At 50.4% G+C, this 11444-nt stretch overlaps 1 long non-coding RNA gene across 1 annotated transcript; it reads right to left on the bottom strand.

The window, feature by feature from the left end:
- Positions 1 to 1106: 1106 nt before the first annotated feature.
- LOC143810237 (uncharacterized) lies at positions 1107 to 11212 on the bottom strand. The gene is made up of 3 exons (XR_013222715.1): positions 11158 to 11212; positions 2728 to 2879; positions 1107 to 1764 (listed from the first exon to the last, which is right to left on the bottom strand). It is a non-coding gene; the product is annotated as an uncharacterized LOC143810237 (long non-coding RNA).
- Positions 11213 to 11444: the final 232 nt, after the last annotated feature.

Raw genomic sequence — 11444 nt, 5'->3', positions numbered from 1 at the left:
TCAGTCAGTGCAGGAAGCGGACGCCTGGGGACGCGAAGGTGAGTATGTACTGTTTGTTTTTTTACATTTTACACTGGTAACCAGGATAAACATCGGGTTACTAAGCGCGGCCCTGCGCTTAGTAACCCGATATTTATCCTGGATACCATTGTAAAACATCGCTGGCATCGTTGCTTTTGCTGTCAAACACGATGATACACGGCGGTCTGACGACCAAATAAAGTTCTGAACTTTAACCAACGACCAGCGATATCACAGCAGGATCCTGATCGCTGCTGCCTGTCACACTCAACGATATCGCTAGCCAGGACGCTGCAACATCACGGATCGCTAGCGATATCGTTTAGTGTGAAGGTACCTTTAGACATGGATTACAGCGTGGGACAGAATGGATTATCTGCACATTGTACAGATGAGGGATATGGTTGTTTATTATTTTCTTTTACAGGTGACATGGGCTTCCATGGAATAGGAGTAAAGTGAGTATAACTTTGTTTTTTATTTTTTAGTAAATGTGTAAATCAGAGTGTTTTGTTTTATTTCACATAAAGGACTTTATTCTTGCTGTGTGTTTATTTTGCTTCTTACTATGGGGTTAGTAATGGAGTGTCTTATAGAGGCCTCACCATGACTAAGCCGTGGGCTTTCTGTAAGCTGATATTACAAAGGTAACATCAATCCCACAAATATTACCTCACTTGTCACAGCACCAGGGCAAGTGGAAACAGTAAGGCTAAGCCCCAGATTTGGCACATATTATCGATGCACCATTTTTGGGGTGGCTGAGGGCTGATGTTCGTAGCCTGGGAGGGGGCAATATCTCTGACCCCTTCCCAGGCTATTAATATCAGCCCACAGCTGTATGCCTAGCCTTGGCTGGTTAGAATTTATAGGGGGACACTACATCATTTTTATCTGGGGTCCTCCTATAAATTAACCAGTTCAGACAAAGAAAACAGTTGTGAGCTGTTCATGACCTGGGAATCTTGTGGGATATCGTCCCTTGTCCCATATTATTAACATCAGGCCCCAGCCTTCGGCTTTCCCTCTGCAGGTTATGAATCATCGGAGAGAGCCCACAAAGTTTTTTTTTAATTATTAATTTTACACAGGAGTTACACAGCGGGTGCTGAATACAACTCCTAATATTGTCTCCTGTTCGCATTGTTCTCAGGGAGGCCAAGAGACAATGATGAGAGCGGAACTGTATCGCTTCTTCCCAGGCGCCAGTACGTGTCACATGGACCATGGATCTCACCAGGACTGGTATTTCCAGTACATGAACCTCAATTACCAGTGAGAACCATGGTCCATCTCCGTGATCCATCCGTGTGTGCGTATATGACATCCGTGTGTCTGCTGTCAGTGTGACACGTATGGAATGAAATGCAGAATAGAAATTGTCACGATAATGTAAAAATGTCATAATGTAAGATTAGTTCTAGAAGGTACCATGGCACAGACATACACTTCAGATTCGACCCCCCCTTCATTCTCTGCTGCAGCACAGTGGAATTCAAGCCACTCGTTTCCCCCCTCCCCCAGGAATGTCTTTGCTTGCCCTGTGAAGCAAGAACGCAAAGAGTAGAAAAGAGGAGTGCATTTCCTAACGCAGCCCACTCAGTGATGTCACGACAAGAGGGCTTATCTTCACCCTGGTGAGATGTCAGTCTTGGCCCAGGAAGCGAGATAATAGCAGCTCTGCAAGCTGGTCTGATGCATTTTGATTTCGCCCCTCCCCCGAGCCACATGGTTTGCCATTATCTGAAATGATATGAGAGAAATGTAAGTGTTCTTTTCAATTTTAATCCAATTTTATTTGTAATTGTAATAATAATATATCTTTCTAGACTTTGTAAACACTGCCTACCTTTTTTGGAGTAAAATATAAAATTACTAGCTTGTCTCTCTGTGCTCTATAACAAACTGTTGCATCCTCTGAGGTGAATTACTATACTGATTTGGGTTGGCATTGGACCCGTTAATACTTGGAAAATTGGAGCTGGTGGCAGCAGAATGTGTCTTGTGCAATTGGGAGTCGTTGCAGCGATCGGCGGTGTTGATAATTATTGAGTGGAAGTAGTTATATCGCCCTCGCTGCAGCGTGCTCAATAGTCAGTACATAGCAGACAGCCTTTCTGGCGACCAATTACCCTAGGTGCAGTACCCTGACTGACCTGAGGGTAAGGGGGGCGTCAGAGAGCTGCAAGTTTCAAACCAGAACTGGGAAGTGGAATATAGATAAATCCCCTTCAGAAGGAAACGGGCAACCAAACAACCCTGGTTTGTGACAAATTAGTGTGAGTGCAAACATATACAAAAAAATGTCCAAGAACATATCTTTGCTAATAAACGGGTTCCTTCACAATGAAAAGAAATCCCAAAAAGCATGAAAGGGGTGTGTGCAATAACACTAACCCAATAAATAGGTACACAAATACCTTAACGCACCACTCAAAGAGAAAAATACAATAAAAGTGTATTTTATTGAAATACAATTAATACACATTTCATATATATAGGAGGTCAAATATTAGGAGGAAAGGATTTTTACTCAAGCAAAGTGCACAAACAGGATGGAGGTGAGAAGTATATTCAGGCTCTGGGATTCCATGTGTAGTATCAATATATAAACATGCATAAAGTGCCATAGCAAAACTAGCCTTTAAGGGGCATAGTGCAAAAGTGCATGAAAGGGTTAATCCAAAAGTAGCAGCCAACACATACCCATATAGTCCGCCTGTCCTCACTATCACTGAAGCCCCGACGCGCGTTTCGCTTTATCAAAGGGGAAGAAACGTGAGTGGTGGGGATGATAAAGGTATCCTCCCCGTGAACCATGACAGATTTGGTGGGATCCCTGACATATCCAGTGGGATCTGTGACAGAAATTATTTTAGTTTTAATTATTAAAGATGTTCAAAGATAGAAATAGTGATGGGGAACAAGATAGATAATAGATCCCCATAACAGTGCGTCATCCACAGATCCCTATAACAGTGCGTCTTCCACAGATCCCCCATAACAGTGCGTCAACCACAGATCCCCATAACAGTGCGTCATCCACAGATCCCTATAACAGTGCGTCTTCCACAGATCCCCCATAACAGTGCGTCATCCACAGATCCCCATAACAGTGCGTCTTCCACAGATCCCCCATAACAGTGCGTCATCCACAGATCCCCCATAACAGTGCATCATCCACAGATCCCCATAACAGTGCGTCTTCCACAGATCCCCCATAACAGTGCGTCATCCACAGATCCCCCATAACAGTGCGTCATCCACAGATCCCTATAACAGTGCGTCTTCCACAGATCCCCCATAACAGTGCGTCATCCACAGATCCCCATAACAGTGCGTCTTCCACAGATCCCCCATAACAGTGCGTCATCCACAGATCCCCCATAACAGTGCATCATCCACAGATCCCCATAACAGTGCGTCTTCCACAGATCCCCCATAACAGTGCGTCATCCACAGATCCCCCATAACAGTGCATCATCCACAGATCCCCCATAACAGTGCGTCATCCACAGATCCCCATAACAGTGCGTCTTCCACAGATCCCCCATAACAGTGCGTCATCCACAGATCCCCCATAACAGTGCGTCATCCACAGATCCCCCATAACAGTGCATCCTCCACAGATCCCCCATAACACTGCGTCTTCCACAGATCCCCCATAACAGTGCGTCATCCACAGATCCCCCATAACAGTGCGTCATCCACAGATCCCCCATAACAGTGCATCATCCACAGATCCCCATAACAGAGCGTCATCCACAGATCCCACATAACAGTGCGTCATCCACAGATCCCCATAACAGTGCATCATCCACAGATTCCCATAACAGTGCATCATCCACAGATCCCCCATAACAGTGCGTCATCCACAGATCCCCCATAACAGTGCATCTCCACAGATCCCCCATAACAGTGCGTCATCCACAGATCCCCATAACAGTGCATCATCCACAGATCCCACATAACAGTGCGCCATCCACAGATCCCCCATAACAGTGCATCATCCACAGATCCCCATAACAGTGCATCATCCACAGATCCCACATAACAGAGCGTCCTCCACAGATCCCCCATAACAGTGCATCATCCACAGATCCCCCATAACAGTGCATCATCCACAGATCCCCATAACAGAGCGTCATCCACAGATCCCACATAACAGTGCGTCATCCACAGATCCCCCATAACAGTGCGTCATCCACAGATCCCCATAACAGTGCGTCATCCACAGATCTCCCATAACAGTGCGTCATCCACAGATCCCCATAACAGTGCGTCATCCACAGATCCCCCATAACAGTGCATCCACAGATCCCCATAACAGAGCGTCATCCACAGATCCCCCATAACAGTGCGTCATCCACAGATCCCACATAACAGTGCATCATCCACAGATCCCCATAACAGTGCGTCACCCACAGATCCCCATAACAGTGCATCATCCACAGATCCCCATAACAGTGCGTCATCCACAGATCCCCATAACAGTGCGTCATCCACAGATCCCCCATAACAGTGCGTCCTCCACAGATCCCCATAACAGTCGTCATCCACAGTCCCCTATAACAGCGCGTCACCCACAGATCCCCATAACAGTGCGTCATCCACAGATCCCCCATAACAGAGCGTCATCCGCAGATCCCCCATAACAGTGTCATCCGTAGATCCCCCATAACAGCGCGTCATCCACAGATCCCCCATAACAGTGCGTCATCCACAGATCCCACATAACAGTGCGTCACCCACAGATCCCCATAACAGTGCGTCATCCACAGATCCCCCATAACAGCGCGTCATCCACAGATCCCCCATAACAGAGTGTCATCCGTAGATCCCCCATAACAGCGCGTCATCCACAGATCCCCCATAACAGTGCGTCATCCACAGATCCCACATAACAGTGCATCATCCACAGATCCCCATAACAGTGCGTCATCCACAGATCCCCCATAACAGTGCGTCATCCACAGATCACCATAACAGTGCGTCATCCACAGATCCCCCATAACAGTGTGTCATCCACAGATCCCTCATAACAGTGCGTCATCCACAGATCACCATAACAGTGCGTCATCCACAGATCCCCCATAACAGTGCGTCATCCACAGATCCCCATAACAGTGCATCATCCACAGATCCCCCATAACAGTGCGGCATCCACAGATCCCACATAACAGTGCATCATCCACAGATCTCCCATAACAGTGCGTCCTCCACAGATCCCACATAACAGTGCGTCATCCACAGATCACCATAACAGTGCGTCATCCGCAGATCCCCCATAACAGTGCGCCATCCACAGATCCCCCATAACAGTGCGTCATCCACAGATCCCCCATAACAGTGCATCATCCACAGATCCCCCATAACAGTGCGTCATCCACAGATCCCCCATAACAGCGCGTCCTCCACAGATCCCCCATAACAGCGCGTCATCCACAGATCCCCCATAACAGCGCGTCATCCACAGATCCCCATAACAGTGCGTCATCCACCGATCCCCCATAACAGCGTGTCATCCATAGATCCCCCATAAGTGCATCATCCACAGATCCCCCATAACAGTGCGTCCTCCACAGATCCCCCATAACAGTGCGTCATCCACAGATCCCCCATAACAGCGCGTCATCCACAGATCCCCATAACAGTGCATCATCCACAGATCCCTCATAACAGCGTGTCATCCATAGATCCCCCATAACAGTGCGTCATCCACAGATCCCCCATAACAGTGCGTCCTCCACAGATCCCCATAACAGAGCGTCATCCACAGATCCCCCATAACAGTGCGTCACCCACAGATCCCCCATAACAGTGCGTCATCCACAGATCCCCCATAACAGTGCGTCATCCACAGATCCCCCATAACAGTGCGTCATCCACAGATCCCCATAACAGCGCGTCATCCACAGATCCCCCATAACAGTGCGTCATCCACAGATCCCCATAACAGTGCGTCATCCACAGATCCCCATAACAGCGCGTCATCCACAGATCCCCCATAACAGTGCGTCATCCACAGATCCCCCATAACAGTGCGTCACCCACAGATCCCCCATAACAGTGCGTCATCCACAGATCCCCCATAACAGTGCGTCATCCACAGATCCCCCATAACAGTGCGTCATCCACAGATCCCCATAACAGTGCGTCATCCACAGATCCCCCATAACAGTGCGTCATCCACAGATCCCCCATAACAGTGCGTCATCCACATATCCCCCATAACAGTGCATCATCCACAGATCCCCCATAACAGTGCGTCATCCACAGATCCCCCATAACAGTGCGTCCTCCACAGATCCCCCATAACAGTGCGTCATCCACAGATCCCCCATAACAGTGCGTCATCCACAGATCCCTCATAACAGCGCGTCATCCACAGATCCCCCATAACAGTGCGTCATCCACAGATCCCCCATAACAGTGCGTCACCCACAGATCCCCCATAACAGTGCGTCATCCACAGATCCCCCATAACAGTGCGTCATCCACAGATCCCCCATAACAGTGCGTCACCCACAGATCCCACATAACAGTGCGTCATCCACAGATCCCCATAACAGTGCGTCATCCACAGATCCCCATAACAGTGCGTCATCCACAGATCCCCCATAACAGTGCATCATCCACAGATCCCCCATAACAGTGCGTCATCCACAGATCCCCCATAACAGTGCGTCATCCACAGATCCCCCATAACAGTGCGTCATCCACAGATCCCCATAACAGTGCGTCATCCACAGATCCCCCATAACAGTGCGTCATCCACAGATCCCCCATAACAGTGCGTCATCCACATATCCCCCATAACAGTGCATCATCCACAGATCCCCCATAACAGTGCGTCATCCACAGATCCCCCATAACAGTGCGTCCTCCACAGATCCCCCATAACAGTGCGTCATCCACAGATCCCCCATAACAGTGCGTCATCCACAGATCCCCCATAACAGTGCATCATCCACAGATCCCCCATAACAGCGTGTCATCCATAGATCCCCCATAACAGTGCGTCCTCCACAGATCCCCCATAACAGTGCGTCATCCACAGATCCCCCATAACAGTGCGTCATCCACAGATCACCATAACAGTGCGTCATCCACAGATCCCCCATAACAGTGTGTCATCCACAGATCCCTCATAACAGTGCGTCATCCACAGATCACCATAACAGTGCGTCATCCACAGATCCCCCATAACAGTGCGTCATCCACAGATCCCCATAACAGTGCATCATCCACAGATCCCCATAACAGTGCGTCATCCACAGATCCCCATAACAGTGCGTCATCCACAGATCCCACATAACAGTGCGGCATCCACAGATCCCACATAACAGTGCATCATCCACAGATCCCCCATAACAGTGCGTCCTCCACAGATCCCCCATAACAGTGCATCATCCACAGATCCCCCATAACAGTGCGTCATCCACAGATCCCCTATAACAGTGCGTCATCCACAGATCCCCCATAACAGTGCGTCATCCACAGATCACCATAACAGAGCGTCATCCGCAGATCCCCCATAACAGTGCGCCATCCACAGATCCCCCATAACAGTGCGTCATCCACAGATCCCCCATAACAGTGCATCATCCACAGATCCCCCATAACAGTGCGTCATCCACAGATCCCCCATAACAGCGCGTCCTCCACAGATCCCCCATAACAGCGCGTCATCCACAGATCCCCCATAACAGCGCGTCATCCACAGATCCCCATAACAGTGCGTCATCCACCGATCCCCCATAACAGCGTGTCATCCATAGATCCCCCATAAGTGCATCATCCACAGATCCCCCATAACAGTGCGTCCTCCACAGATCCCCCATAACAGTGCGTCATCCACAGATCCCCCATAACAGCGCGTCATCCACAGATCCCCATAACAGTGCATCATCCACAGATCCCTCATAACAGCGTGTCATCCATAGATCCCCCATAACAGTGCGTCATCCACAGATCCCCCATAACAGTGCGTCCTCCACAGATCCCCATAACAGAGCGTCATCCACAGATCCCCCATAACAGTGCGTCACCCACAGATCCCCCATAACAGTGCGTCATCCACAGATCCCCCATAACAGTGCGTCATCCACAGATCCCCCATAACAGTGCGTCATCCACAGATCCCCATAACAGCGCGTCATCCACAGATCCCCCATAACAGTGCGTCATCCACAGATCCCCATAACAGTGCGTCATCCACAGATCCCCATAACAGCGCGTCATCCACAGATCCCCCATAACAGTGCGTCATCCACAGATCCCCCATAACAGTGCGTCACCCACAGATCCCCCATAACAGTGCGTCATCCACAGATCCCCCATAACAGTGCGTCATCCACAGATCCCCCATAACAGTGCGTCATCCACAGATCCCCATAACAGTGCGTCATCCACAGATCCCCCATAACAGTGCGTCATCCACAGATCCCCCATAACAGTGCGTCATCCACATATCCCCCATAACAGTGCGTCATCCACAGATCCCCCATAACAGTGCGTCATCCACAGATCCCCCATAACAGTGCGTCCTCCACAGATCCCCCATAACAGTGCGTCATCCACAGATCCCCCATAACAGTGCGTCATCCACAGATCCCTCATAACAGCGCGTCATCCACAGATCCCCCATAACAGTGCGTCATCCACAGATCCCCCATAACAGTGCGTCACCCACAGATCCCCCATAACAGTGCGTCATCCACAGATCCCCCATAACAGTGCGTCATCCACAGATCCCCCATAACAGTGCGTCACCCACAGATCCCACATAACAGTGCGTCATCCACAGATCCCCATAACAGTGCGTCATCCACAGATCCCCATAACAGTGCGTCATCCACAGATCCCCCATAACAGTGCATCATCCACAGATCCCCCATAACAGTGCGTCATCCACAGATCCCCCATAACAGTGCGTCATCCACAGATCCCCCATAACAGTGCGTCATCCACAGATCCCCATAACAGTGCGTCATCCACAGATCCCCCATAACAGTGCGTCATCCACAGATCCCCCATAACAGTGCGTCATCCACATATCCCCCATAACAGTGCATCATCCACAGATCCCCCATAACAGTGCGTCATCCACAGATCCCCCATAACAGTGCGTCCTCCACAGATCCCCCATAACAGTGCGTCATCCACAGATCCCCCATAACAGTGCGTCATCCACAGATCCCCCATAACAGTGCGTCATCCACAGATCCCCATAACAGTGCGTCATCCACAGATCCCACATAACAGTGCGGCATCCACAGATCCCACATAACAGTGCATCATCCACAGATCCCCCATAACAGTGCGTCCTCCACAGATCCCCCATAACAGTGCATCATCCACAGATCCCCCATAACAGTGCGTCATCCACAGATCCCCTATAACAGTGCGTCATCCACAGATCCCCCATAACAGTGCGTCATCCACAGATCACCATAACAGTGCGTCATCCGCAGATCCCCCATAACAGTGCGCCATCCACAGATCCCCCATAACAGTGCGTCATCCACAGATCCCCCATAACAGTGCATCATCCACAGATCCCCCATAACAGTGCGTCATCCACAGATCCCCCATAACAGCGCATCCTCCACAGATCCCCCATAACAGCGCGTCATCCACAGATCCCCCATAACAGCGCGTCATCCACAGATCCCCATAACAGTGCGCCATCCACAGATCCCCCATAACAGTGCATCATCCACAGATCCCCCATAACAGTGCGTCATCCACAGATCCCCCATAACAGTGCATCATCCACAGATCCCCCATAACAGTGCGTCATCCACAGATCCCCCATAACAGCGCGTCATCCACAGATCCCCCATAACAGCGCGTCATCCACAGATCCCCATAACAGTGCATCATCCACAGATCCCCCATAACAGTGCGTCATCCACAGATCCCCCATAACAGTGCATCATCCACAGATCCCCCATAACAGCGTGTCATCCATAGATCCCCCATAACAGTGCGTCCTCCACAGATCCCCCATAACAGTGCATCATCCACAGATCCCCCATAACAGTGCGTCATCCACAGATCCCCCATAACAGTGCATCATCCACAGATCCCCCATAACAGTGCGTCATCCACAGATCCCCCATAACAGCGCGTCATCCACAGATCCCCCATAACAGCGCGTCATCCACAGATCCCCATAACAGTGCGTCATCCACAGATCCCCCATAACAGTGCGTCATCCACAGATCTCCCATAACAGTGCGTCCTCTACAGATCCCCCATAACAGTGCGTCATCCACAGATCCCCATAACAGTGCGTCATCCACAGATCCCCATAACAGTGCGTCATCCACAGATCCCCCATAACAGTGCATCATCCACAGATCCCCCATAACAGTGCATCATCCACAGATCTCCCATAACAGCGTGTCATCCATAGATCCCCCATAACAGTGCGTCCTCCACAGATCCCCCATAACAGTGCGTCATCCACAGATCCCCCATAACAGTGCGTCATCCACAGATCCCCATAACAGTGCGTTCCCCACAGATCCCCCATAACAGTGCCTCATCCACAGATCCCCCATAACAGTGCGTCATCCACAGATCCTCCATAACAGTGCGTCATCCACAGATCCCCATAACAGTGCGTCATCCACAGATCCCCCATAACAGTGCATCATCCACAGATCCCCCATAACAGTGCGTCATCCACAGATCCCCCATAACAGTGCGTCATCCACAGATCCTCCATAACAGCGCGTCATCCACAGATCCCCATAACAGAGCGTCAACCACATATCCCCCATAACAGTGCGTCATCCACAGATCCCCCATAACAGTGCGTCATCCACAGATCCCCCATAACAGTGCGTCATCCACAGATCCCCCATAACAGTGCGTCATCCACAGATCCTCCATAACAGTGCATCATCCACAGATCCCCCATAACAGTGCATCATCCACAGATCCCCCATAACAGTGCGTCCTCCACAGATCCCCCATAACAGTGCATCATCCACAGATCCCCCATAACAGTGCGTCCTGTAACGTTTCTATGTTGCGCTCTGTGCAGTTTAGCGCACATAACACCGCACACGTGTAATCTGTCACCATGACTCCTGTCACTGACGTCACATTTCGCCCCCTTACATGTCGCCACATGGTACAGCCGGAATGCGGGGAGCGCGCACCAGGAAGGCGTGGCTCTACAAGTCAGAAGCGCGTCCGGGGCGTGTCCTAAGGACGCGTGGACGAGCACATGCACGCACTGTTACGTCATTTCGTTTCCAGCCGCACGTCCTTCTCTGATCAACAGCTTATTATCTCAGTGGCCGCAGGGGGGCGCTCCGTGCACGAGCAGTCTGCTGTCCGGTGACGCTGACTGTCCTGTACATACAGCAGGAGGGGCGGAGACTGGGCTGTACCATAGGGAGAGA

This window comes from Ranitomeya variabilis, chromosome 2 (genome assembly GCF_051348905.1).
Source record: "Ranitomeya variabilis isolate aRanVar5 chromosome 2, aRanVar5.hap1, whole genome shotgun sequence".
NCBI classification, from domain to species: Eukaryota; Metazoa; Chordata; class Amphibia; order Anura; family Dendrobatidae; genus Ranitomeya; species Ranitomeya variabilis.
The sequence above is the reverse complement of the archived record's forward strand: the minus strand, read 5'-3'. Positions and strand labels throughout refer to the sequence as shown.